Below are 27,449 nucleotides of genomic sequence, written 5' to 3' on the forward strand. Positions count from 1 at the left end.
TTATTTTGTTTATTTATATGTGGTGCTGAGAATCAAACCTGTTGTCTCCCACATGCTAGGCAAGTTTGCTACCCCTGAGCCACAGCCACAGCCCTAGCCCTTAATATCCCCTTTTTACAAATCAGAAAACAGAAAAAACGGTAGAAGGCATAATATGATAATACTTTATTTTAGTTCTTCAGCAGAGATTGCTAATTAGGGTATTATTATGATATTACATGTTAGAAACTTTTATCTCTAAATTGTTAAATTCTTAAATATTTAATTGTTATTAAGTAATTGTTCAATAATTGTTTATATTGTTCATGTCTGTTAGAAATTTCTACCTCTAGTAACTATTACATATATTACCAATAGTTCCACATTTCTGCTATACTCATATGGAAACACTCCTTCATCACTCTTAGTCTGGCAAGAAGTCTGCTTGAAATTAGAATTAGATGTCTGTTTGTCTAACTGGCTAAGTTAGTAGTGAGTCTTAGTCTCCTTATCTGTGAAGGGAACTGTGAAGTCCTTCCAAATCATACATTTTTAAATTAAATGAATAAATAGAACTTTAAAAATTCCATTAGTTATCCATGATGCTAAGTTTGCTTTACAGTATAAGTTTATTGTTGGAAACTTTCAGTTTGGTGGTTTTTCACTACTTCTGAAGCGATTTTATTATGTCCTACCAGAATAAGTATTTGATAAGTGATTTGTTGTTCCTCAAAATTCTTACACATTATCATATCAACAATATAAATATCATTGGTGTATTATTTTTCTGTGTTAGAGTACTATATAATTTAGAAAAGCATTTTTTAGCCTTTCCTTCCATGAGTCAGTTTGGTAAATAGCTGGAATTTAATGTATTGATTAATGGGAAATGAAAACTCAGTTGTAGATGTTCTTTTTTTTTTGGTTGTTGATGCTAGGGATTGAACCCAGGGCCTTGGGCCTTGTGCATGTGAGGCAAGCATTCTACCAACTGAGAAATCCCCAGCCCTGGAGATGTCCTTTTTGAACAGATATTTCTGTGTGCTGAGGAATCCATAGGTGTTTATATCTTAATGTAAATTTGGAGGTTATAGAGAAACTAAACTATTAAAGTCATTCACAGCCTTCATATTTTTATTGACAGCTTGCCTAATAGAACTTTATAAAGTATGTAGTTTCTATATTAAAGAATTTTATCACTACTTGAAATATTTAGTCCCAGTGTGATAGGAATTTTGACAAAATTTTATTTAGTACATTGCTATGCATGTACATCTTATATATTCAGTACACTAACACAGTTACATAATGGTTGTTTTATACATACTTCCTTTTTTTTGGGGGGGGGTTAACTTTCATGTCTCTGTGACCAAAATAACTGACAAGAAAAGCTTAGAGGAGGAACAGTTGATTTGGGACTCACAGTTTCAGAGGTCTCAGTCCAGAGATGGCTGTTTTCATTGCTGTGGGTCTAAGGTGAGAGCACATTGTGGATTAAGGGCCTGGAGGTGGTGCCAGGAAGCAGAGAGAAAAGGAGGAGAAATGGCCATAGGGAGAATGCCTGGAATGTCCGAAGTCCTGGTCTCCTCTTGGTATTTATAGAGCAGGTGTACTAGAAATAAATTATGTTTTTATTTTATTTTCATGTTGGGATGTATTTCTTTATTCTTTATCCTTACCTAGAACTCCTTCATGTTTGGAGTTTTTTATTTTTTTTTTTTTGAACTGTCAACCCACTGTCTTCAGGACAGTGATTTCTGATGACAAATCAACTGTTAATTTGAGAATTTCTTATACATGAGGAGATTTTTCCTTGCCAATTTTTAAGATTAATAATGAAAAATGAAATACTGTAAGAGTTTGGGGGTAGAGTTTGTTGTTTTCTTAGGATTCTGGGAACTGATACAATAAAATGCATAGGGAGGAATAATGTGGCAGCGTTTTTCATTTCCCAAGACTAAAAGAGAATCAGGAAGCAAATGGAATCACCAGTCTTATGTTATGGTGTTTCTGTCAGCCTTACTATATGTTAGGTCATGAGTCTCTTGAAACGTACGTGTGTGTGTGTGTGTGTGTGTGTGTGTGTGTGTGTGTGTAGTTGTAGTATATTTTTGTAGTATATTCCATCTGTGTTTCCTATGAGAAGACTAAGTGGTAAGAGTTTATATTTTCAGTAGGTGATGTAAATACTTATTGCCATCATTATTGGAAAAGAGGTGGGCCATGTAGATTTATGGGGTTTAGTATAAAGGTGACAAAAGTGAGAAGGAACAATTTGAAAGAGACACTGGCTGTACTCACCAATTGTGTGTGTGTATGTGTGTATGTATGTGTGTGTGTGTGTGTGTGTGTGTGTGTTTTATGGTGAGGGAAGATAATATGGTGTGTAACCCACTCATGGATGTAGCTGAAAACTTTCTCTCTTTCCCCACTTTTTGGGAATAGACTAGTTGGCTGTTGGTAGTGACTTTAGGCACCCGAGTGTGGTTGCTGCAACTCCCTTGCTTATAAAGAATTGGTGAGTTATTATTGAAGAGTTGGCTTTCTGCTGTGTTAGTGTACTTCCATACTAAGGAAAATCAGTGGAGTTCTCCTAAAAATTATCAACTTTATATTCTTGCTCTAAGCAATTAGACTTAATTGGCTATCAATTTGCTGAATTTAGTTTATTTTTCTCTTGAATAACATTGAAGCAAAATTGCAATAGTTACATAAATACAGAGTGAAAGACTGAATATAAATCTGATACTGTTTATGTGAAGAGCTTAACTTAGAACCTGAGCATAAATGTGCAATAAATGGTTGTTGTTACTATTATTTTTTGTAAATTTTTTTTAGTTGTAGGTGGACACAGTACTTTTATTAATTTATTTATGTGGTGGTGAGGATCAAACCCAATGCCTTACACATGCAAGGTGAGAACTCTACCACTGAGCCACAACCCCAGCCCCTGTTGTTACTATTATTATTGGTAATAATCTTTTCCTAGTTAAACTCTAATTAAACAAAATTTTTATCTGAATTGCTTCTCCTGTGGTCAAAGTAAATCAGTTTTAAGACTATATATATATTTGTTACTGGGGATTGAACTCAGGGGCACTTAACCACTAAGCCACATCCCCAGCCCTATTTTGTATTTTATTTAGAGACAGGGTCTCACTGAGTTGCTTATCACCTCGCCATTGCTGAGTCTGGCTTTGAACCCATGATCCTCCTGTCTCAGCCTCCCTAGCAGCTGGGAATTACAGGTGTGCACCACTGCACCTGGCAAGACTATAAATTTAATTAAGTTTAAAGTATTTTTTTATTATAGTATTGTAGTTATACATAGTCGTTGGGTTCCTTTTGACAAAATCATACATGCAAGGAATTTTATTTCAATCCCCATCTTCCCTTTTCCTGTTCTTCTCCCTCCCTCTATTTTCCTTCTTCTACTCTATTGATCTTCCTTTCACTCCTTTATTTATTTACATATTTTTGATTGGTATTTTCTACATATATGTGAAGTTGAAATTCCCTTGGTAACATTTATATGTGTGAATAACATGATTTTGTTAAATTCATTCCATATTTTTTCCCATTCATGTCCTTCCTTCTTTCCTCCACCTTCTTCTCTACTTTCTATACTACTGATCTTCTCTATATACTTATGATATTTGATCCCACCTCTCCCCACTGCTTCCTTCTTCCCTTATTTTGCTCTGGTGTCCACATATAAGAGAACACATTTGACCCTTGATTTTGTGAGTCTGACTTATTTCAGTTAGCATGATATTATCCCATTTTCATGTGTTTACCAACAAGTGCCATTATTTCACTTTTCTTTATGGCTGAATAAAACTCCATTGTGTGTATATACCACATTTACTTAGTCTGTTCATCTATTGGTCTATTCATTTATTTTTTTAAATGTATTCTTATAGAAGATACTAAGCTATGAAATTTAACATAAACTGGTAACCCTAGAGACATTGAAATGGGAACAAAATCATTTTTTAAAAAAAGAAATATGTCTTTGGTTTCAGATTATAAAGTGAGAAATAACTTGGATTTGGATTCATGTAGACTTGGGGCTCTATTTGGACTACATCATTACTCCTGCACTCTTAGACAAGTTGTTACTAGTTCCAGGACCTATTTTCTAGGTAGCTATGGAGATGGAGATTTTAAAGGGGAATTGTATATATTTTGATTTACTTGCAGGGTTGGCATTACCAAGAAAGTAGACCTTATAGTAGTGTACAGATTGATCAGATTCTTAGAACTCCATGAGCTTCATTTTCCTTGCTAATGTTCCAAGTCATTCTTAGCCTATAACCAGAATATTAGCTCAATCTCATGAAATGTTTTGACAAAGCATTTCTTTCTAAACATGTTCAAGAGCCTTATAAATTGTACTCTGTAAACAGGTACAAATATTATGTGTCAAAATTTACAAATATGCAAACTCTTCCCAGAAAATCTTAAATAAATCAGTGACTTATCATGGTTATCTTGGGCTTTATATTCCTGACATGTGGATACATATCCCCATAATACATGTCCTATAGGTTAAGAAGACAAGCACTACTTTAGGTAACCCCAGCATTCTCTTTCCACACTTCAGGGGTATACCTGAGACAATACCATTCTTGATTCTGAAGCAGCCAGCAGTACTTCTGAGTGTTTTACAACTCTATAAATGTTCTGCACTGGAGGAGCAGGATGGATGGTTTGAGGAGGAGATTACTTGTATAGATTTTTCTGATCTGGGGACCTGTTGTCATATAAATGCTGCTGAAAATTCTTGTTTTGTCAAACAGGATGACTTCTGTCTTGGCTGTTGTCCAGTTCGCCTATCCTTAGTAGAGAAAGAGATAAAATAAAAAGTGGTATGCATAGAAAAGAAAAAAAGGGGGATCCTGTGAGTGCTTAGGAGGGAGGACTGCCTGTGACAGCGGAGTCTGACTTGCATATATTTTAGCAGTATATATTACATCTAACCCCCTGGGTTGCAATGTGGATAGTTTCTACTTTTATTTCAGGTTTGTTCTTTAAACCACTTATTCTGATTACTTGGGTTTAGATTTAACTATCTTTCTATGTACAATATCTTTCTTCATTGTTGTTTTTTGATTTAATAAGAATTATTAATCCCATATGCCAATTCTGAGTATAACATCTAATTTCTGAACCCAAGTTTCTTTGTGTTTGACATGGGATAATAGTACCTAGCCTCACAGTATTGTAGTAAGGATAAGTTAAAGTACATAAACCTTTTGGCTCCTAATCAGCTCTCAGTGAAGGTTAGTTTTTTCCTCCTTTCTTTTTTAAAAATTTTTTAAAGTTATAGAGGGACATAGTATCTTTATTTTTATTTATTTTTATGTGGTGCTAAATATCGAACCCAGTGCCTCACCTGTGTAAGGTAAACACTTTGCCACCAAGCTACAACCCCAGCCTCTCCTCCTTTCTTTTAAGTTGAATTTGTTAGTAGGATGGAAAGATAAATTGAGGATGGGTTTAGATGAAATCAGTACTAAAAAGAGGTCTGCTAAATACTTCTTTTAAACATTCAATACTTTGTTGTCTTTGCTAAGTTATCCCCCCCCCACACACATAATGATGGGATTTGTTACATATCCGTACATGCACACAATATAACAGTATAATTTGACCAATATCACTTCCCAGCACTTCCCTCTTCTATCTTCTCTGCTAAATTATTTTTAAAATGTGCTGTAGCAGAAAGTACATTTGTTTCCTCCAAATATATCAGTAGATTAGCAGAGATTATGAGTTTTTTTAAAACCACTTGCTGAGGCAATATAGAACATTATTTTCAGAAATATTGAAGTTGTTTTAAGCCAGTTTTTGAAACATGCAGTGCATTCTCCCTCAGGAAACTTGGATATAAATGGTACCTAGGTTATCAGTTTGCCCAAGCTATCATGATCTGAATGCAGGGTAGTATCTCTACTTTTTTTATTTGCTAATAATTGCCTTGAGGCATAATATGTAGTCTGTTTTAGAGAAGGATTCATGTGATGCTGAGAGGAAAGTGTATTTACTCATTGATGGATGATATTCAATTTAAGTCTGATAATTCACTCAGGTGACTAAGTTTTGATTGTTTCATATTATAGTTTGTAAGGACCACTTGTAACTTGTTTCTATGGTGAAGTGCATTATTTATCTCTAATTTTAAAATTTTTATTTCTTTATTTGGTGTGGCAGTTGAATTCAGGGCTTTGAACATGCTAAGCATTTACTATGCCACTGAGCTACAACATCAAAAGGGAAATTGGTATTTAGAATTATTGTCTTTTTATTTTCTTAATTATTATTTTTTTTAGTTGTAGGTGAACACAATATCTTTCTTTTCTTATGTGGTGCTGAGGATTGAACCTAGTGTAAGGCAAGCATTCTATCACTGAGCTGCAACTTCAGCCCCCCTTTTTTTTTTTTTTGTTTTTGAGACAGGTTCTCATAGGTTGCTTACAGCCTTGCTAAGTTGCCAAGGCTGGCTTTGAACCTGTGATCCTCCTGTGACAGCCTCTCAAGCTGCTGAGATAATAGGTGTGTGCCATAAAACTTGGCACCTTGTCATAGTTTTAGAAATGGTTCTACAAATTCAGCAGGTCCAGGTCACTAGCTGGTGTCTGAGGTATCGGACACTAGAATAGAGATTGGATAAATTAGCCAAAGCATTAGGGGTTTTTATAGCAACCAGGAGTGAGAGAGATTTAAAAAAAAATTTTTTTTTTAATCCAAGTAGTGAGGATTGGGAGCTATGACTTTGCCAGAAAAAAAGAATGAGGGAGGGGATAATGAAGCACCTAGGAAGGCTCAGTGACCAGCAAGTAGAGTTTTATGTGTAATCAGGAATGAAGGTATGTACCTAGTCAATAGCTATTTTAAGTCAGTGAAGAGAGCTATTAGACAAGGTAATGTCAAGTGATATGGTTGATAAATCCAGGGAGTACAGAACATTATTTTCAGAAATATGGAAGTTGTTTTAAGGTGTTGGAGTGGCTTTTATTTTTATTTTATCATTGATTTCTAATTTCATTTCATTATGATCTGAATGCAGGGTAGTATCTCTACGTTTTTTTGTATTTGCTAAGAGTTGCCTTGTGGCATAATAGGTGGTCTGTTTTAGAGAACGATCCATGTGATACTGAGAGGAAAGTGTATTTACTCAGTGATGGATGAAATATTCTATATAAGTCTGTTAAGTCTAAGTTATTGATGTATTATTGAGTTGTGTAGTTTCTTTGTTTAGCTTTTGTTTGGAAGATCTGTTCAGTGGTGAAAGAGGTGTGTTAAAGTCACCCAGAATTATTGTGTTGTGGTCTGTTTGACTCTTGAACTTGAGAAGAGTTGTTTGATGAACATAGATGCTCCGTTGTTTGGGGCATATATATTTATATTGTTAAGACTTGTTGATGTATGGTTCCCTTAAGCAGTATGTAATGTCCTTTTTTATCCCTTTTGATTAACTTTGGCTTGGAGTGTCCTTTATCTGATATAGGGATAGAAACCTCTGCTTGTTTCTGCATCCACGTGAGTAGCATGTTTTTCCCCAACTTTTTACCTTCAGTCTGTATATGTCTTTTGCTATGAGATGAGTTTTTTTTGAAGTATTTTGTTGGGTCTTTTTAAAAATTCAATTTGCCAAGCTATGTCTTTTGATTGGTGAGTTTAAACCATTAACATTCAGGGTTATTATTGAGACATGATTTGTATTCCTGGTCATTTTTGTTTGTTTTTGGTAATTTAACTTGACTTGGTTTCTCCATTGATTGGTTTTTCCTTTGGTGTAATACCTCCCTTTGCTGATTTTCATTTCCTCTTCATGGAATATTTTGCCGAGGATGTTCTGCAGTGCAGACTTTCTGTTAACTTTTGTTTGTCCTGAAAGGTTTTTATTTTGTCATCAAATCTAAAGCTAAAGTTTGTTGGATATAAGATTCTTGGTTGGCATCCATTTTCTTTCAGAGCTTGGTATATATTGTTACAGGATCTTCTAGCTTTCAGAGTCTGAGTTGAAAAGTCTGCAGAGATCCTAATTGGTTTCTCCCTCTATGTAATCTGATTCTTTTCTCTTGTGGCTTTTAAAATTCTCTCCTTATTCTGTGTGCTAGGCATTTTCATTGTAATGTGTGTTGGTGTAGATCTGTTGTGATTTTGTACATTTGGTGTCCTGTAAGTCTCTTGTATTTGATTTTCCAGTTCATTCTTCAGGTTTGGAGAATTTTCTGATAAGATTTCATTGAATAGATTGTTCATGCCTTTGATTTGTAACTATGCCTTCCTCTATCCCAGTAATTTTTAAATTTGTTCTTTTTAATTCTTGAATGTTTTGCTTAAGGTTTCTTATATCTTCATTGTGTGGTCAACTTTATTTTTAAGATTATACATTTTATCTTCATTATCTGAGGTCCTGTTTTCTAAGTGATCTAACCTGTTAAGTTTTTTATTTGGTTTATTGTTTCATCTCAAGGATTTCTATTTTTTTTTTCAGAACCTCTATCTCCGTATTGAAATAATCTTTAGCTTCTTGTATAGCTCTTTATCCAAATGATTTTTTGCTGTCTGTATTTTCTCTCTTATATCATCCTTTAATTCACAGAACATTTTAATTATGTACATCCTGAATTCCTTCTCTGTTATTGCTTCTGCTCTGCTGGCCATGAATTCTAATAATGTAGTATCTTGGTTTCTATGGGAGCACTTTCTTCCCTTGTATTTTCATGTTGTTTGTGCATCTTCCTTTCTAGCACTGTGGATCCGAGGTATTACAGTTTTTACCCTATAGGCTTATAGTGTCCCTGCAGGGTTCCAATACCTCTCCTTTAAGGGGGAGAACAATATTAACAGATCCTAATAAAAACAATATGCAACCTTAAACCAAATAGCTCCAATTAAGACGTTTGCGGTTTTGTGATAATATACATATATATTGTCACAAATATACAATATACATATATGTTGAGTTCAGTTATTATTTACAACATAAACAGTAGGTTTTCAAAAGGGTCTACAGTTTCTGATGGTGGACAAAGAGAGAACCGGGGGCAGGGTGTAGGATGAGATGTTAAGGAGGTAGGAAGTGAGGATATAGAATTATTAGATTTTAGGAAGCTTGAAAGAAGAATCTAAAGAAGTTGGCTAGTAGCAGGAGAAAAGAGAGAAAGTAATTTTGGGGAGACAGGTAAGTGGGAAGATTCAGAGAGAGAGAGAGAGAGAGAGAGAGAGAGAGAGAGAGAGAGAACAAAAACAAACAACATAAAAATTTAAAAAATTAAAAAATGTAAAAATAGGAGATAAAAAAATATACAACACAACTGTAATATACTATTCAGACATCCCTGTCTTCAGCAGTCAAATTCATGAAAAGTACTTGGTTTCACAAATGTTGGGGATGTGAGGGTGGGAAAAGAGAAAAAAAAATCTCAAATGAAAATACAAGAATTGATTTTGTTGGAGTTCAGTACCTTTCCTGCTCCCTTCTCATCCAATAGGTTGTCTGTTGTTTGCTGGTATCTGCATGCTCAGGATAGTGAGGTTATTATGCTGGAGGGTTGGTCTTGGGGGTGGAGCTCCTGGAGGTAGGATAAAGCACTTGCTGGTTCCTGATGGGAGACTACACCCCAAGGATCTCCTTTGGTGCCTGCTTGGGTGATGTGGGCACCTGGTCTTATATCACCTGAAGACCTCACAATTCCTGGTCTTAAACTATATCTCACTCAACCCCCTCCCTTTCTACTTCCCAATCAAGAACCTGTCTCTCTGGAGTTTTGTGGACTGTGCTGTGGGGGCTGTGTACCTGTCATGGAGAGCTGTTTTGTATTGGGCAGTTCAGGGCCAGGCTCTATGACCTACTGATCAGCTGCATAGCTGCAAGCAATGTGCCAAGTTAGTGGCTGTGGGGAAGAGAGGGGAATGGGGAACTGTAGGTACCTTGATATTGCTTCTAGGCCCCAGCAGATGTCCCAAGCTGGGAGTTGCCCCAACTAAAAATGGTGACAAAGGTGTCCCAAGATGCTTTTAAACACGGAGGTGGCTGCTTTCAGATATGGGGTATTGGGTCAGGTATTGGCCGGGTGGTAGTGTTGAGCAGCATGTTCAGAGATGCAGCTCTGTGGTGTGCAGTGTTATCCCACACCACAGACCCTGTCCTGTGTTCCCAGGTGCAGGCTACTGCGTGTAGGAGACTGTGGCAGTAGTTGCAGTGTCCCAAGATGGAGGTGACTCAGGGGAGCCCCATCTTGGTAGATGGGAGTCCACATTAGAGGGGCAGCCGGAGTCCTGCATGGGAACAGTGAGATTCCTGTGTGGGTGGGCGGCCAGGGTTCCCCCATGGTGCTGATCCAGCAGGTCCTGTGTGGGTGAGCGGCTGGGAGTCCTGCACTGACACTGAGGCCTGGATTCCTGAGTTGGCATGGCAGCCGGGATTCCTGCATGGGAGTAGTTGTCAGGGGTTCAGTCACAACTCAAAGAGAAACAATATTTCCACTACTAGAAGTCCAGGTTACAGAGTGGCATAGAATGCGGCCTCCTTCTAGCCTTCCATCTTGGATCTCCATCTAACTGTTTATAGTTTTTATATGTATTTTTGACTTAAACAGAATCCTGGTAAGAACAGTGCAAAGTCCAGACCAAATAGAATTTTAGAAGATACCAATGGGAGTTAATAAATATATTTTGAAAGGATCAAGATTATTGTTCATGATAAGGTAATCCTATTTTAATATCATGGGTGGTATATAATGGAAATGAGATAAACTGATAAAACATAAGTGTCAGTTTTATAAACTTCTTGCAAGAAGTTATTAAACAGTTATTAAACAGTTAAACAGTTCTGGTAATTTCAAAGTCTGGACTAGTTTGGACATTTTTAGAAGAATGTTCTGATTAATTGAAAAAATTCTACAATTTGCAGATTTTAGTGATGGAATCAGATACTACAGCATTGAAATAGTTGGAAGAAATTAGCATTTAAAACCAAAGGATTTATATTTGTTCAAGACAATGCTAGGCATTTTAGTACTGAGGATTGAACACCAGACTTTTTTTTTTTTTTTTCAAATGAGAGTGGGTCACACTAAGTTGCTGAGGGCCTTGTGAAGTTTTTGAGGCTGTTTTTGAACTTGTTTATAAGAGAACTGTTTTGTTCCCTGTTTTAAAAAAAGGTTTTGTTTTGTTTTTGTAATTGTAAATGGACAGAATGCCTTTATTTGTTTATTTTTATGTGGTGCTGAGGATTGAACCCAGTGCCTCACATGCTAGGCAAGTGCTCTGCTGTTGAGTTACAGCCCCAGCCCATGTTCCCTTTTTTCTCTATAAATAAATACCAACTATTTGGGGGGTGTGCCTTTCTTTAAGTTTGCTACCATACTACCTTATATTAAAATAATCTGATGCATAAAACTACATTTATATGTGGTTTTTGACTTTGGATGTTGCTGATGGCATTGTGTTCATTTTAAGCCTTTCTCCTCTGTTTTTTTCCCCCCCCCAGGTTCTCAAGTTTGAACCTAGGGCCTGATGCATATCTGGAAAGTGGTACTTGACCATTGAGGTGTATCCCCTGTTCAGAATTCTTAAAGTTAGTTATTTTTAATCCAGTTAAAAAAATTAGGCTAAAGAGTTAAATAGGAACTTTCAAAGGAGTGGAAACATTAATGGCTAATAAGAAAAAAATGCTGAATCATATTAATAATCAGAGAAATATTAAATAAAGCCATTAGATATACTTTTTAACCCACCATATGGTAACAGTATTTGTAATAGTACAGAATATTAAAACTGTTATGTAGTCCTAAATTGTAAATTATGTCATAGCACTGAGGAATATAATTTGTTTATCTAGTAAAGTTAAGATCTACATATCTGTTAACTTCACTTCTAGATTTAGATACTATAGTAGTGCATTTCAACCACAATTGACCTAGCTTCCCCTTTTATAACATTCTATAGTTCCCTTTATGATCCTGAGATGAAATTTATAGATTATAAAAGCCTTATATACACTTTAAAAATCCATTATAATCCTTTAGTTTATTACCAAGAAAAATAAAAGCAAGGAGGTTTCTTTTTCTTTTTTGCATTCATGCAGCAGCTGTCTTTTGTTGATCATTGGATACATTCATCTATCCATTTCATAAAGTATTAAAAGTAAGGCAGTTTCTAATGAAATACACATACATACATAAGAATCAGATGTCTTAAGTAAAATATTTAAATATTAGGTCACAAATAACATACCTAATAATGGAACATGTAATTAATTGAGTTAAAGCTCATGTGCTGTTATTGATAGCATTGAGTTACTATTGTTTTTGTGTTGTGATAAACCTATTTTGTGCTAGAGTGAGCCTATTAATTTGTAGTTTGCACAATTAAGTAAAAGATCTGCCAAAAATACCAGTTATGCCCAAAATTCTTAATCATGATTTCAGAGTGTGTGTAATATTAGTAATATTAGCATGTTACTAATATTTTATCCTATCATTTGACTTTTCATTTTACTTATTTTTTCTTACTCCTTATCCTGTTTGTTGTTTCTCTTCTTACTTCTTTTACTTTATGTGCTTCACATTTTTTTTCCGCTACTGTTTGCCAAGAGTTGGTCTGTTCTATGATTGCAGCTGTTTGTGATTCCACAAACATTATTTGCACCTGTTTCATCAGTTTTTTTTTTTTTAAATTAAATCTGGGACTGCCTCCTTTGCGGCCAGGATTGAACCCAGGTGCGCTTTACCACTAAGCTACATTCTCCCCTTTTTATTTTGAGACAGAGTCTTACTAAGTTACCCAGGCTGGCCTCAAACTTGTGATCTTTCTGCCTCAGCCTCCCTGGTAGCTGGGATTACAGGCATGCCCACCTGGGTCTATCTATACTTTTAAGCATGGTACGTAAGTTCATACTCAGGTGTTTCCCAAAAGGCACAGGGAGATCATTTATTATATAAATTTTGCTCAATTAAGTTAATTAAATGATTCTGTGAAGTCTTTAGTTTTTTTCTATAACAAGAAATAATACTTCAGAGTAGGCTCTTTGGAATTGAGATTCTCATAATTTTGGAGATATGGGGGGGTCCTATCTTAGCATTTTAATTAATTAGTATCTGTTTTTAGTATAGATTTACTCTATCTTCGTAAAACTTAGCTCAAAAAATTGTGTCTGATGTTGACTCTTGCTTGAATCCTTGCAATTTGTTTAGTACAGTGCTTTGAAAAAGGTGGCCTTTTAATAAGTTGTTGAATAAATGCAGCTGTTTGTTTGAAATTGTTATTTTTACAATGTTAATAACATTAGAGGCTGTGATTTTTGTTCTTATAAAATTTTTCTAGTACTAGAAGATTTTATATTTTCTATTCAGGTATGGTATTATTTAAAATAAAATTTGTGGACTATTGGTTTTTGTTATATAAAATTTTGGATTCATTCTGATTCTTTTTCCTACAACCATATATGATTTAATGAATAAGTGGTAGAAAATAAGCATTTGAAGAATTAACCAAATAATTTATTTTTTCATTAAATCTTTGAATATCTACCATAATGCAGACATTGTGCCAAATGCTAGAGGATGCAGTAGTGAATTCCCCTTCTTTCAAGACATTTATAGAGGAAACAGATAAGAAAAACTTTGCTAACACCATGTAATCAATCAGCTCTATGATAGAGTTAAGCATGGAGTGCTGGGAAGATCCTTGGGGATTTTGTGGTGACATAAATCTGAAAGACAAATGGAAACTAGGAGGGTGAAGGAGAAGGGAGAGAGCTTGGAAAGGACCTTTGATCTAAGGAAATGACATGTAGGAAGGCTTAGAAGTGAGAAGGAACATGTGCTCTCAGTTTTATGTATAACTATAGAGGGGTGTTTTAATTCCCTTTAAACCCTCCTAATCAAGTAGTTATTACAACAGTGGTTTCTGATTTTTTTTTTTTTGCACTGAACAATTGCAGTTGTGGGGTATTTTTTTTTTTTTTTTTTTTACTGCTATAGCTAGGGTAACTCTCACTAATACAGGGAAAATACTAGTATTGTTCCAAGTTGCTCAAACAAAAAATTGGTGTTAAGAATGATAGTTAAAGTAATAGATAACCTAAAAATGATAAGAGGAAAAGTGAAGATGAAAGATAAATTAGATATAGTTTCATCTATCATATCATAATAATTGTTAAAATTGGTAAGTCAAGCATAGTGGTATAAGTACTAGACATATGAAATAATCAGAAGAACCAATACCAGAGAAAGTTTAAAAGTAGTTGCTTATAGAGAGAGGAAGGATAGGATCAGAGGATTATTTAACTATAATCTCTGCTATGTAATTTTGTTTTTTAGCAATATAAATATATATTTTAAAATAATTTGATAAAAATTAAACTAAAATATGATGAATCCACAAAAATGACTAAAATTGAGAGGTTTGGTTATGCTATTGTTGGTGAGGTTATAGAATACTGGCGCTGGTAGAAGCATAACATGGTTCAGCCATTTTAGTTAAGAGCTTGATAATTTCTGATGAATTTATACATATACTTATTGTATGACCCATCAGTTCATTTTTAGGTATATATATATCCAAGAGGAATTAATGCATAGGACTACAAAAACTTGTATGAGAATATTCACAGCAGCATTATTGATAATAGCCACAAATAGAAAACAGTCCAAATATCTATCAACAGGAGAGTAAACAATTTATGGTGATGTCAAAGTTTTATATTTAAGGAAATATTTAAGAGGGGCTTTAAAGGATAAATAGTGTGAGAGGGAGGGAGAAAAAATAGATAGTGAAAGAGGGATGTGTCAAGGGTCTGAGTGCCCAGTTTCTAGTTATAGAACAATTTTGAATTCATTAAAGTTCAACCACATATGTTTTGTAGATAGTAAGTTGACCTTTATAATGTATTTTGATATTCCTTATTAAAAATTACCTTGGGCTGGGGTTGTGGCTCAGTGGTAGAACGCTTGACTAGCATGTTTGAACCCAGGGGTTCGATTCTCAGCACCACATATAAATAAAATAAGTAAATAAATAAAGTCTATCAACAACTAAAAAATTTAAAAATTACCTTATATAACAAATTTTAAATATTTGTTTAAATTAGTTACATATGACAGTAGAATGCATTTTGACACATCATACATAAATAGAATATAACTTCTCTTCCTTCTGATTGTACATGATGTAGAGTTATATTAGTCATGTAGTCATATATGCACATAGGGTAATAATACCTGATTCATTCTACTATTTTTTCCTACCTCCATACGCCCTCGCCTCCTTTCACTCCCCTCTGTCTAATCCAAAGTATCTCTATTTTTCCTTCCCCCCTTATTGTGAATTAGCATGCTCATATCAGACAAAATATTCAGCTTATGGTTCTTTAGGATTGGCTTAGTTTTTTAGCATAATATTCTCCAGCTCCATCCATCTACCAGTAAATGCCATAATTTCATTCTTTCAGACTGAATAATATTCCATTGTGTATATGTACCACATTTTCTTTACCCATTCATCTGTTGAAGGGCACCTAGATTGGTTCCATATATATAATTTTATATCATGTTTCTATCTTTCCTATTGATTGACAAGTTCATGTTATTTAAGCCCAGTGTCTTGTTGACCTATCATGTGGTTACTAATACTGTTCTCTTATAGAACGTTATAAAGATGTACCACTGAATAATAATTGTCCTTTCCAGCTAGATATCTCAGGAGAAATATATGATTTAATTTATATGAGAATATCCCATAGACTTTATGTAATTATGAAAATGCAAAGAATTATTGTTATTAACCCTTCCATGTATTCATATTACTCTTCAGAACCTAGTAGTGAATAGTCTTTGCTTTGTGGCAAAATGTCCTGAATGAGTGGACTTGTTTCCTTTCTCGTCTTTCACAGGAATCTGAACAGACTACCTCTGTAAGGCAAGGTTCATTTTCATGTACTTTGTTGTATTTATAATGGCTAGTTTTTTATATTCCCTTTCAAATTAATTTTTAAAAATAATTATTAGTGCATATTACTTGTACAAAATAATGGGTTTTGTTGTGAAATTTCATACATGCATATAATATGCTTTGATTATAGCTACCTTCTTTTACCACTCCCAAATTAGTTTTTAAAGAATACTTGTTTTAGTCTCTTAGCTTGTGCAGTAAATGATTACCATCAATTGCAGACTACATGTAAAAGATATATTGGTGTTATTGGATTTTGTTCATTATTCTGTATAAATAATGGAAAAGGAATATTCGCATAGCAGGAAACAAATTCTCACAATTTATATAAACAATTTAGCTAGCATTTCATCCTGTGGCCAAGACTTTGTATATGTGGGAGTTGTTTAAGAGTTGTTAAATATTAAAAGGGCTTTAATGCCATTGTGAAAAGCAGGAGTGGTTAGTATAAGCAATCAATTTATTTACTTATTTATGACATTTTTGGTGGTGGACTCGAGAAAGTTCATATGTAATCTCATCACATTTAGTTGTCAGTTTTGTAGATCAGGAGTCTAATATTGTTTAGATTTAAAAATATCCAAATTTGGAAATGGGATTAGATCCCCGGCTCCATAGTTATTCTAGCTAGTATTGCTGTTTAACATCCATCCCAAAAGTTAGTGGATGAAACATTGTATTTTTATTATGCCCATGAATTCTGCCTGTTGGGAATTCTGAAAAGGCACTTTGGGGAAGACAGTTCTGTGATGACTGAGGAGGTCTCAGCAGGAGACTTGAAGATTAAGATCACTTATATTGCTGTGGGCTGGACTAATTTGATGGCTTATTTACTAACATGTCTGGTAATTGGGCTATGATAAATTGAAGAAATGAGGACCCTTGGCCAGAACGCCAACATGTGTCCTTGTTTCTGCACAACAAAGTGACAGATGGTTTCATGATAATTGCAACAAGCTCAAGTGTTAAAGTGAACAAGAAGCTGCATTTAAAAAAAATTCTAATTAGTCATACATGATAGTAGAATGCATTTGGACACATGTACACAAATGGAGCACAACTTCTCATTCCTCTGGCTGTACATGATGCAGAGTCATACAGTCATACATATATAAGGGGTAATAGTGTCCGTCTCATTCCACCAACTTTTCCACCCCCATACACCCTCCTCTCACATCCCTCTGCTTAATTCAGAATTCCTTCATTCTTCCCTAGGCATCCCCACCCCATTATAAGTGAGCATTCACTTTTCAGAGAAAACATTCAGCCTTTGGTTCTTTGGGATTGGCTTATTTTGCTTAGCATAATATTCTCCAGCTCTGTCCATTTACCTGCAAATGCCATAATTTCTTCTTTACAGCTGAGTAATATTCCACTGTGTACATATACCACATTTTCTTTATCCATTCATCTGTTAAAGGGCATCTAGGTTGGTCTATAGTTTAGCTATTGTGAATTGAGCGGCTATAAACATTGATAGGCTGCATCACTGTAGTATGCTTATTTTAAGACCTTTGGGTATAGACCGAGGAGTGAGATAACTGGATCAAATGGTGATTCCATTCCAAGTTTTCTGAGGAATTTCCATACTGCTTTCCAAAGTGGTTGCAACAATTTGCAGTCCCACCAGCAATGTATGACTATACCTTTTTCCCTATATCCTCGCCAACATTTATTGTTGCTTGTATTCTTTTTTATGTTTTTTTAATGTTCTGCTTCTTTGTTTTATTTATTTATTATTTTATTTATTCTACATGACAGCAGAAGAATGCATTTCAATTCATGGTACACAAATGGAGTGCAGCATTTCAGTTCTCAGTGTAGAGACGCACCATTTGTGCAATTTATACATGTACCTAGGGTAATGCTGTCTGTCTCATTCCACCATCTTTCCTAACCCCATAATCCCTTCCCACCTTCCCCTTTGCCCTATCCGAAGTTCCTCCATCCCCGCAACTCCACCCCAGTCATAGATCAGCATCAGAGAAAACATTGATTCTTTAGTTTTTTGGGATTGGTTTACATCGCTTAGCACAAAATTCTCCAGCTCCATTCATTTACTTGCAAATGCCATAATTTATTCTCTTTTAATGCTGAGTAATAATCCATTGTGTGTATATACCACAGTTTCTTTATTCATTCTTCTATTGATGGGCATCTAGGTGGTTCCACAGTTTAGCTATTATGAATTAAGCTACTATAAACATTGGTGTGGATATTAGTATGCTGATTTTAAGCCCTTTGGGTATAGATATAAGAGTAGGATAGCTGGATCAAATGGTGGTTCCATTCCAAGTTTTCTGAGGAATCTCCATACTGCTTTCCAAAGTGGTTGCACTAATTTGCAGTCCCACCAGCAATGTATGAGTGTGCCTCTTACCTCACATCTTATCAATGGACTTATTGTTGTTTGTATTCTTGATAACTGCCATTCTGACTGGAGTGAGATAAAATCTTAGTTTTGATTTGCATTTCTCTAATTATTAGAAATGTTGAATATTTTTTCATATATTTGTTGATCAATTGAATTTTTTTCTGTGAAGAAGCTGCTTTTTTGTTTTGTTTGTTGGACAAAGCTTTGCAGACTATACATTGCCACTTATGCTGCTTTCTGTTAGTCTTAGTTACAAGGGACCACATACATACCCAGATAGGGGAGGAGAATGAGACTTTATCTCTTGTTGGGGGCTGGCAAGATTCTAGAAGAGCATGTGGTATAGTCTTATCATTGTGACCATCCTTAGAAAATATATTCTGCCACAGTAGTTGAGTCTAATATTTGCTACTATTGTGTTTCAAATGAGCACTTTATAATGACAGTTGAGATAAAAGGTCAGAATTCTTTACCTAATCTGTAAGTGGAGTTTAGGACTTTATGAAGAGTCTGTGAACTAAAAGCTAAAACACTTTTAAAAAGTTTTTTTGATATTTTTCTGTTAATTTGAAAATTGCTTTTTACAAAACATATTTTTTTCTTAAAGTCAAAATTGCTTATGTATTTGTTCACTTACCCTTTAAAAATAAGGGTATGCCATTGTAGATCACTAGTATATCTAGTTATGTTATATATAGTTTTCATTGCTGCTACATGTGGGGACTTATATAGAATAGTTTCCCATTGATAAAACTCAATGAAAATTTGCCATGACATCTTTATTTTTGTGGGATCTAGTTCAAGTTAAAAAAGATCTCTCTTTCTGTCCTCTCTTATACACACATGCATGCCCCCCTCCCCCGCCAAGAATAAAGATAAGAAACAAAAGTAGGACAAAACTTGTGTGTGCTTTGATCTTACTCTAAAGATTGAATGTGTGGGGACACAAAAGTCATGTTTTTTCTTTACTGTCAATGTTCTTGTTAATGGAAGCAGGAAATCGTCAAAGCTGAGGAAGCCCTTTAAATATATTCCCAGATAGAAAACATCTTGGACAGTATGCATGTATTTTGATAACAAGGTAGCTTAATTTGAAAAGACTGGGAACCTTACCTAAATCTGAATTTACCCCAGTGAAAAAGTCTTATAAAATTACCTAAGGAAAGAAGTGGTTTTCTGGGTGAGGTGGCGCATGCCTGTAATTCCCAGCAGCTTGGGAAGCTGAGGCAGGAGGATCTCAAGTTCAAAGCCAACCTCAGCAACTTAGTGAGTCCCTGTCTCTAAATATAAAAAGCTCTGGCAATGTGGTTAGTGGCTAAGCACCCCATGGTTCAGTCCCTAAAAATGAAAGATAATAAGCAAAGAAGGGAGGGAGGGAGGAGTGGTGTGTTTGGAGAGGTCTTAGTGAAGCCCTCTGAACTCTAGTTTGTGGCTAGGCACAGGAGAACAGTGTGGCCTCTTTTCAGATGACATGTTCCTCTAGAATTGTTGACATATTTTCCATTGCAGTCTCTCAAATCAGGGTTTTAAAGGTATTGGCAGCTGTGCTGTTTCCTTTCAAGCATGTGACTGAGTGAACTTCTGATATTTTGTAGTAAAGCAAGCTTCTCTTTTCTGTTCTGTAAGAGCATGCTGATGCCATCAAAGAATTCTTGTTATGTGAATCCATTTTGGAAACTGGAAAGATCACTGAGATATGAAACTAGTGGTGAGCCGTGTCAGCGGACCGTGGTCGCCATTACAAGATGGCGCTGATAAGCGCCGTGGCCTGTGATAAACAACTCCTTGTTTTGGGAGAGTTGGCACGTAGCTGTAAAACACCCTATGAGAAAGATCCACGTGGCAGTTGTGCATTGGGGCTTGATGTGCTTTATCAAGGCTGGGGCGCTCGGGTGAAGTGGTAGAGTAGAAGCAGAAGTAGAAGTAGCAGTAGAAGTAGTAGTAGAAGTAGAAGTAGTAGTAGTAGTAATAAAAGAAGCTTCCAGAGACACATAATTAAAGGCCTGAATAAACTGCTGAAAGAAGAATCCTGTGTCGTGTCCTCCTTGCTGGCGAGGGGGTAACGGCACTTCCCAACCTCCAGAACTGTGAACAATACATTTCTGTTAATCATAAGTTCTCCAGTCTAAGGGATTTTGGTATAGCAGCCTGAATGGACTAAAATATCAAGTGCCAGGAACAAAAGGAGAAATAGTAGATGGCCTATCTAATGAGGTTTGCCCTCTGCTTTATAGATGGGACCTTTTCATGGTATCCTCACCTGGTGGAAAAGGGGAAAACAAGCCGACTTGGGCCTGTTTTATTAGGACATTGTTTCATTCATGAGAACATCATCCTCATGACCTGATCACCTGCTCAAGGCCCTACCTCTTAATTTTATTATGTTGAGGTTTAGATTTCAATTTATGCATTTGGGGGTGGGGCACAAACATTTGGACCTTCCTTTTTACCATTTAAAATGTGTTTAATAGAAAAATTAAGAAAAATAAGATAGTCTTAAAAGATTAGTTATAATGGAATTAGGTTTCTTTAAGATAAGGAGAAATTATTTTCCATAAGATTTTTAGAACGCGATTGTTATGTTAGTTGAAGTGTACAATATATCCAAAGCTCTAAATGCTTATTGATTGACTGATTATAGCACTTCAAATCTCTTTATGGAATAAAATAAACATAGTGAGTGATACATGTGGACCCCAGCTTCATATTTAACTTGAATAATCTGTCAAAGCCTGAGACTGTCCTAGGCATGTCCAGATAATGTTTGACTGACTACTTAATGCTTATTTAATCTTTAGAAAGATTATTTAATGCTTTTTTTATCTTTCTGGAGAAAGATTCTTTTATCATTATCATTACTAAGGCAGTGGTTTTGAAAAGTGTAGTTCTTGAGTGTTCAGCATGAGTGTCACAGTGTACACTCTTCCCAAGTCATTCATTGGATATTCTGTTTTGTCAAAATCTTTATAGTATGTTAAAATGTTTTAACTCATAGGTGGTCCAGTGTATTAGTTCATTTTTCATTACCAAAACAAAATACCCAAGACTGTGTAAGTTTATAAATAAAAGAGATTTCCTTAGCTTTTAGTTTTGGAGGCTGAAAGTTTAAGATGAGGCAGCCCTATTGATTTGGCCTCTGGTGAGAGACTAATGGCAATGGATGGCATCAAGGTGCAAGCACATGTAGAAGCAAGGAATCACATTTGCAGATTGGAAATCAGAGAGCAATTCAGGAGTCAGGTTTACTCTTGTAATAAGAGATAATAATGTCCCCATGAGAACTATCTTAATCATTTCTGAGAGCACACCCTAACTGACCTAATAATCTCCCAGTAGACCCTACCTCTTAAAGGCCCCACATCATTTCCCAACATTGATAAACCAAGGACCATGCCTCCAACACTTGAACTCTTAGGGAATAAACCACAATATACCATAATATTCAGTGATTTGACACTTTTTTTTATAAATAAAGTATTAGTTTTATGTATTGCTTTAAAAAATACAGGAGTGCTTATTAATTCTATAATATAATATATTAAATGCTCTGATAAAATAACAACTGTTTTTATATACTTATGATTTCTTATAATTGAGCATCATTTTATTTTTAAAATAATGTCCTTAAGCACTGGTAGCATTATACACATGTATTGAATTATTACCTTATACCTCACCCATTTGTGTAATTAAAATAATTATAAAAATGATAAGGTGATGATGATATATTAATTATTTTAATTTAATTGTTCTATAATGAATGCATATATCAAAACATCATGTTATATTCCATAAATACATCTAATTATTGTCAATTAAAAGAAAAAAGTTAAGTGTTGAATGTGGAATTAAAATGTTTTTTATCTTTAAATTAATTATCTCCTTTCCCTCCATAATCTGACTACCCCAAGCTTAGAAGAGAAAGTATAATATTGTGTAATTCCTTTTATCGAGTCTCATAGATTTGAAACATAATTAGTATTGTTTCATTTCCTTCCATAGAGAAAAATGTATGCTTTCTTAGTAAATGTAGTATGCTTTTGTTCATGAAGAATGTCATTGAGCAGTGCCAAACTAATTAAGGATGCCAAAATAAAAATATTTGCAATGCCAAAATACTTTAAATGATTCTTATAAAAGAAAGATGCTTCGGTGTTTTTGGTCTTTTTGTTTGTTCAGTGTTTAGTGTTGAATCTAGGATCTTGTGCATGCTAGGTTTATGCTGTATGCCTGAGCTATACCCCCAGCCCTCGTTTAATCCTACAAAAGCACTATGAAAAGCAAACTGCATGACATTTCAGTGTTCAGAGATTTTGATGATCATTTGACCAAAAAGCTGAACATGGGAAATTAATGATAGGGTTATTAGTACCAGTATAATGACATTTAAATATTTATTTTCCACCAGATTCTTAATTACCTACTTAAACAAAGCTCTGTGCAGCCACTTGAATATGTGAATGTTCAGAAAATGTTTTTTGAGTTTAAATGATTAAGTTATTTTTGACCCTGTTAACCCATTAGCATAATATTGTCTCTCTTACATAGTGATTAAGCTACCATTAGAAATGCTAGCTATCTATCATGAGTAGGCTCTTAGTACTCCAGAAGGCATTGTAAAATGTAAGCTCAGAGTAGGAGGATCCTCTGAGGTAGTAAAGGAACATTGGAAACATTCTATTAAAATATTGGAAACATTCTATCAAAATATTGATAAAAACCAGTCTATAGACTTGAAGAATTAAATAAAAAGTATTTGCGACTTAAAAACAAATATTCACAAAAAGGTGACCTAATTAAAAAAGGGCAAAGTGCTTGAATGAACGTTTCTCCAAATACACGAATGGCCATTAATTACATGAAAAGATGGTTGATGTCATTAATTATTAGGGAAATTCAAACCAAAGCCACAGTGAGGTACCACCTTATACCTACTAGAATGGTGATGGTAGTGGTGGTGGTGGTGGTGGTAGTAGTAGTAGTAGTAGTAGTAGTAGTAGTAGTGGTAGTAGTGGTAGTAGCAGCAGCAGTAGCAGAAGAAGAAAATAACAGATGTTAGTGAGGATGGGAAGAAACTAGAACCCTCATACATTGCTGGTGGGAAAGTACGATGGTACTACTGCTATGGAAAACATGTTGATTGGATGGAATTACCAAATAACCCAGCAGTTTCACTCCTAGTTATATATCCAAGAGAACTGAAAATGTTGTTGAAATAAAAACTGCATGAATGTTCATAGCAGCATTAGTAGTAAAAAGTGACTACTAATCACATACTCATCAACTGATCAATGAATAAACAAAATTGATATATCCAAACAATGGAATATTATTTAGTCATAAACAGGAGTGAAGTACTGAGCCTCAAGGATTGGAGCTGGCCTTCTATGGAATAAGACCTCATAAACCATGAGCTCTCAAATAAAGTTTCCCTCCTTTATGATTGTTCTGGTCAGATCTTTTAGTCACATGGTGAAAAAGCTAATTAAAACATTAGCCAAAAACTTTGTTCTGCTCTGTTAGTGCTGTTCTCTGACTTTGACTCTCTTTAGAATGGTCTCTAGCTACTGTGGATAAATATCTTATTTATTCTGCTTCCCTATACTCCTGTTCATTTACCTAGATCCTTTAATCTTTCAGCATCCCCATTTCCCCTGCCTTACCAAGGAAACCTGGACAGCAAGAACCCAAAAGATAGGAAAAAAGGGGAAAGAGGGAGTGGGAATAAGAGCTAATAAGGCAGAGGGCCATGTCATTTTTTGTGAAATGTGTTAGAAAAGAAATTGTCCTTGGGGTTTGAGGTTGTAACTGAGTGATAGAGCACTTGCCTAGCACATGTGAGATACTGGGTTCGATCCTCAGTACCACATATAAATAAATAAAGGTATTACGTCCATCCACACTTAAAAAAAAAAAAAAACCCTTCCTTGAAAAAGCACAGTCCTGTGTCGCATAATGACTGCGCTATGTTTTGAGACATTTAGTTGTTGTGTGAGCATCAGAGTGTACCTATAAAAACCCAGAAAGTAGAGCCTACTGCACACCTATGCTGTGTAGGTGTGTATATGTATACATATAACACAGCCTGTTGCTTCTAGGGCCATGATGAACAAGACAACATGAGGTTAAATCAAGCACAAGAGATGTGGTAAACATGAGATCAATGCTGGCATAACACAGCATTCTGTTCTATAGAAAATGATTTTTAATCCCTTTTTAAATTCTAATTAGTTATACATGACAGTAGAATACATTTTGACACATCATACATAAATAGAAAATAACTTCTCATTCTTCTGGTTGTTCATGATGAAGAGTTACATGTGTTGTGTAATCATATATGTACATAGGGTAATAATGTCCGATTCATTCTACTATTCTTTCTACTCCCATACCCTTCACTCCCCTTTGTCTAATCCAAAGTACCTCTATTTTTCCTTAGCACCACTCCCCCCATTGTGAATTAACATGCACATATCAGAGAAAACATTTGGCCTTTGGTTCTTTGGGATTGGCTTATTTTGCTTAGCATACTCTCCATTTACTTGCAAATGCCATAATTTCATTCTTTTTTAAGGCTGAGTAATATTCCGTTGTGTATATATGACACAGTTTATTTATCCATTCATTTGTTGAAGAGCACCAAAGTTGGTTCTATAGTTTAGCTATTGTGAATTGAGCTGCTATAAACATTCATTGCATCACTGTAGTATGCTGATTTTAAGTCCTTTAGGTATAGACAGAGGAGAGGGACAACGGGTCAAACGATGGTCTCATTCCAAGAAGATGATTTTTTTCATAAGTAGGAATACTTCCTAAAAATAATGGTAAAAAGCATAGTATAGTAAATACATCTACCAGTAACATCATCATCTTTTATCATTATCAAGTACTATATACAATTTTACTGTTGTACTCTGAAATAACTGGCAGCACAGTAGGTTTGTTTACACTAGTATCATAAAAAAAGACACATCAGTAATGTCCTTCACTTTGACCTTGTGGGGCTTAGGTGTTACTAGGTGATAGGTAGTTTTCAGCTCCATTTTTATTTTATGGGACCCATTGTTGACTGAAATGTCATGCAGCTCATGATTATAATTAGCCTGGATATTGAAGGTGTAATTAGTAAATAAACACAATCTATTTTTTTTAATTTTTGTAGAAAATATCTTTTATTCACTATTTATCCATTATTAACAAATAAATATGTAGACTTTATATTGTATATCACAATATATTCCTTATAGGCCTATAATAGGTATCATGTCTTTTTTCATTAGGTTTAATTAGTGTAAGATTTTTTTCTCTATAAAATTACTCATTTATTACACTGCCTTTCATTTTTTTGAGTACTTTATAGTTTATAATGGATATCTGATAGTCAAGAATAGTTTGTAAGTTCTAGTATTATAGTTGATGTAAGATTAGATAACTTGTGGCTTATCCGCTGCTTCGTTGTTGTTTTATATATGCAGGGCTTGAATGTAATGGGGAAATGAAGTTTGTGGTTAGGTTTTATTCTTCTTATGTGCTTTATGGGTGTATGATCTGAATATCTGTGTTCCCCCAAAATTTGTATGTTGAAATTCTCTTAAGGTGAAGGTGAGACTAGTGCCCTTAAGAAAGAGACTTTAGAGAGCTCCCTTCCCCACTTCCCCGACTAGAGATTATGGTGTTAAAAGAGAATAGTGTTTAAGGAGATGGTTGGTCACCAGACACTGAATCTGCCAGGACCTTGATCTTACAATTCCGGGTCTCCAGAATTGTGAGAAATAAATTTCTTTTGTTTATAAGCTACATAGTCTATGTAATTTGTTATAGCAGCCTAAGTGACCTGAGACAAGGAGTGTATTTTATTTCCATTTAGACTTGCTCTGTCTTTTGATTGATGGCTCAGGGCCCTCTTCAGAGGTGTTTCTGTGTGGTTGGCTTCTGATGCTATGGACAAGTCAGGTAGATCTGACAGTGATAAAACATGGTGGTTTCAGAATATCTCCCAGGTGAAAAGAACAGATCCTCTCTCAGCAGTCTTGGCACTTGGAGAAAGTATGAAGTGAAGGCTCATCTAATAAAGCTGTGTTTGGTTGAGTTGGCTTCAAGATGAATTTTGTTAGTTTAGAAATTAATATTTTTCTGTTGTTTTTTGCTTTCTTTAGTTACAAGTATTTTTTCCTTTCAAATGGTGTCTAGTAGTTTACATTATTGTATGTGATCTAGTTGTATATGTAGTATTTTCAACTGTATACATATTTTGTTGATTGAATTAAAGAGTAAGTTTGATTTGGGAGGCTGAGGCAAGAGGATTGAAAGTGTGAGTCCAACCTGAATTTAAGGAGACCCTGCCTCAAAACAAAATTAAAAAGGGACTGGCAGTATAGCTAAGGGGTAGGGTACTTTCCTTGCATGTGTGAGACTCTGGGTTAAGAAAAACAATGAATTTGAAAGCATGAAATTAGAATTGATATAGCTGTTCACAGTGGCACATGCCTATAATTCCAGCTACTTGGGAGGCAGACAGGAGGATCACAAGTTCAAGCCCAGGCTGGGCAATTTAGTGAGACCCTATTTCAAAATATAAATAATGAAATAAAATAAGGCTGGGGTTGTAGTTCTCAGAGTGCTTGCCTAGAATTCCCAAGGCCCTGGGTTTAATCCCAGTACTATAAAAAAGAGAGAAATTAAAATTGATACTAGAATATTTTTTTGTGATGATGAATTTCTAAAGATTCTATTTATTTTTTTTGAGAAATAGTAATACATAATTATATATGATGCATATCTTTAAAAATTAGATTATTTATGCATAGGAAATTTTATCTTTAATATTGTTTTTGGTTAGATTCTACCATATGTATCTCTGTGTATGTAGGGATATATATAAAAATTTCAAGAATTCTGTAGCTTCTTAAAGTATTGTCTAGTATGAGTGTGAAGTACAATTAGAATTGAAAATTAAATTAGAATTTCTGCTTTTTTATTCTGTAGTTACTTGGGTGTTGTCGTTTTCTTGTGTAGATAATGGTAGAATACCTCTTTACCTACTTCCAAGAAATTGGATTTTCATGAATAAAGATCCTATGTAAGGCTGGGGATATAGCTCTGTGGTAGAGTACTTGCATGAACA

At 34.9% G+C, this 27,449-nt stretch overlaps 1 protein-coding gene across 14 annotated transcripts in view; it reads left to right on the top strand.

Moving 5' to 3' along the window:
* Cdk19 (cyclin dependent kinase 19) overlaps positions 1-27,449 on the top strand; it is a 157,194-nt gene that overhangs the window by 59,784 nt on the left and 69,961 nt on the right. The window lies entirely within an intron of this gene.

Source organism: Ictidomys tridecemlineatus, chromosome 8 (assembly GCF_052094955.1).
Source record: "Ictidomys tridecemlineatus isolate mIctTri1 chromosome 8, mIctTri1.hap1, whole genome shotgun sequence".
Classification (NCBI taxonomy): domain Eukaryota; kingdom Metazoa; phylum Chordata; class Mammalia; order Rodentia; family Sciuridae; genus Ictidomys; species Ictidomys tridecemlineatus.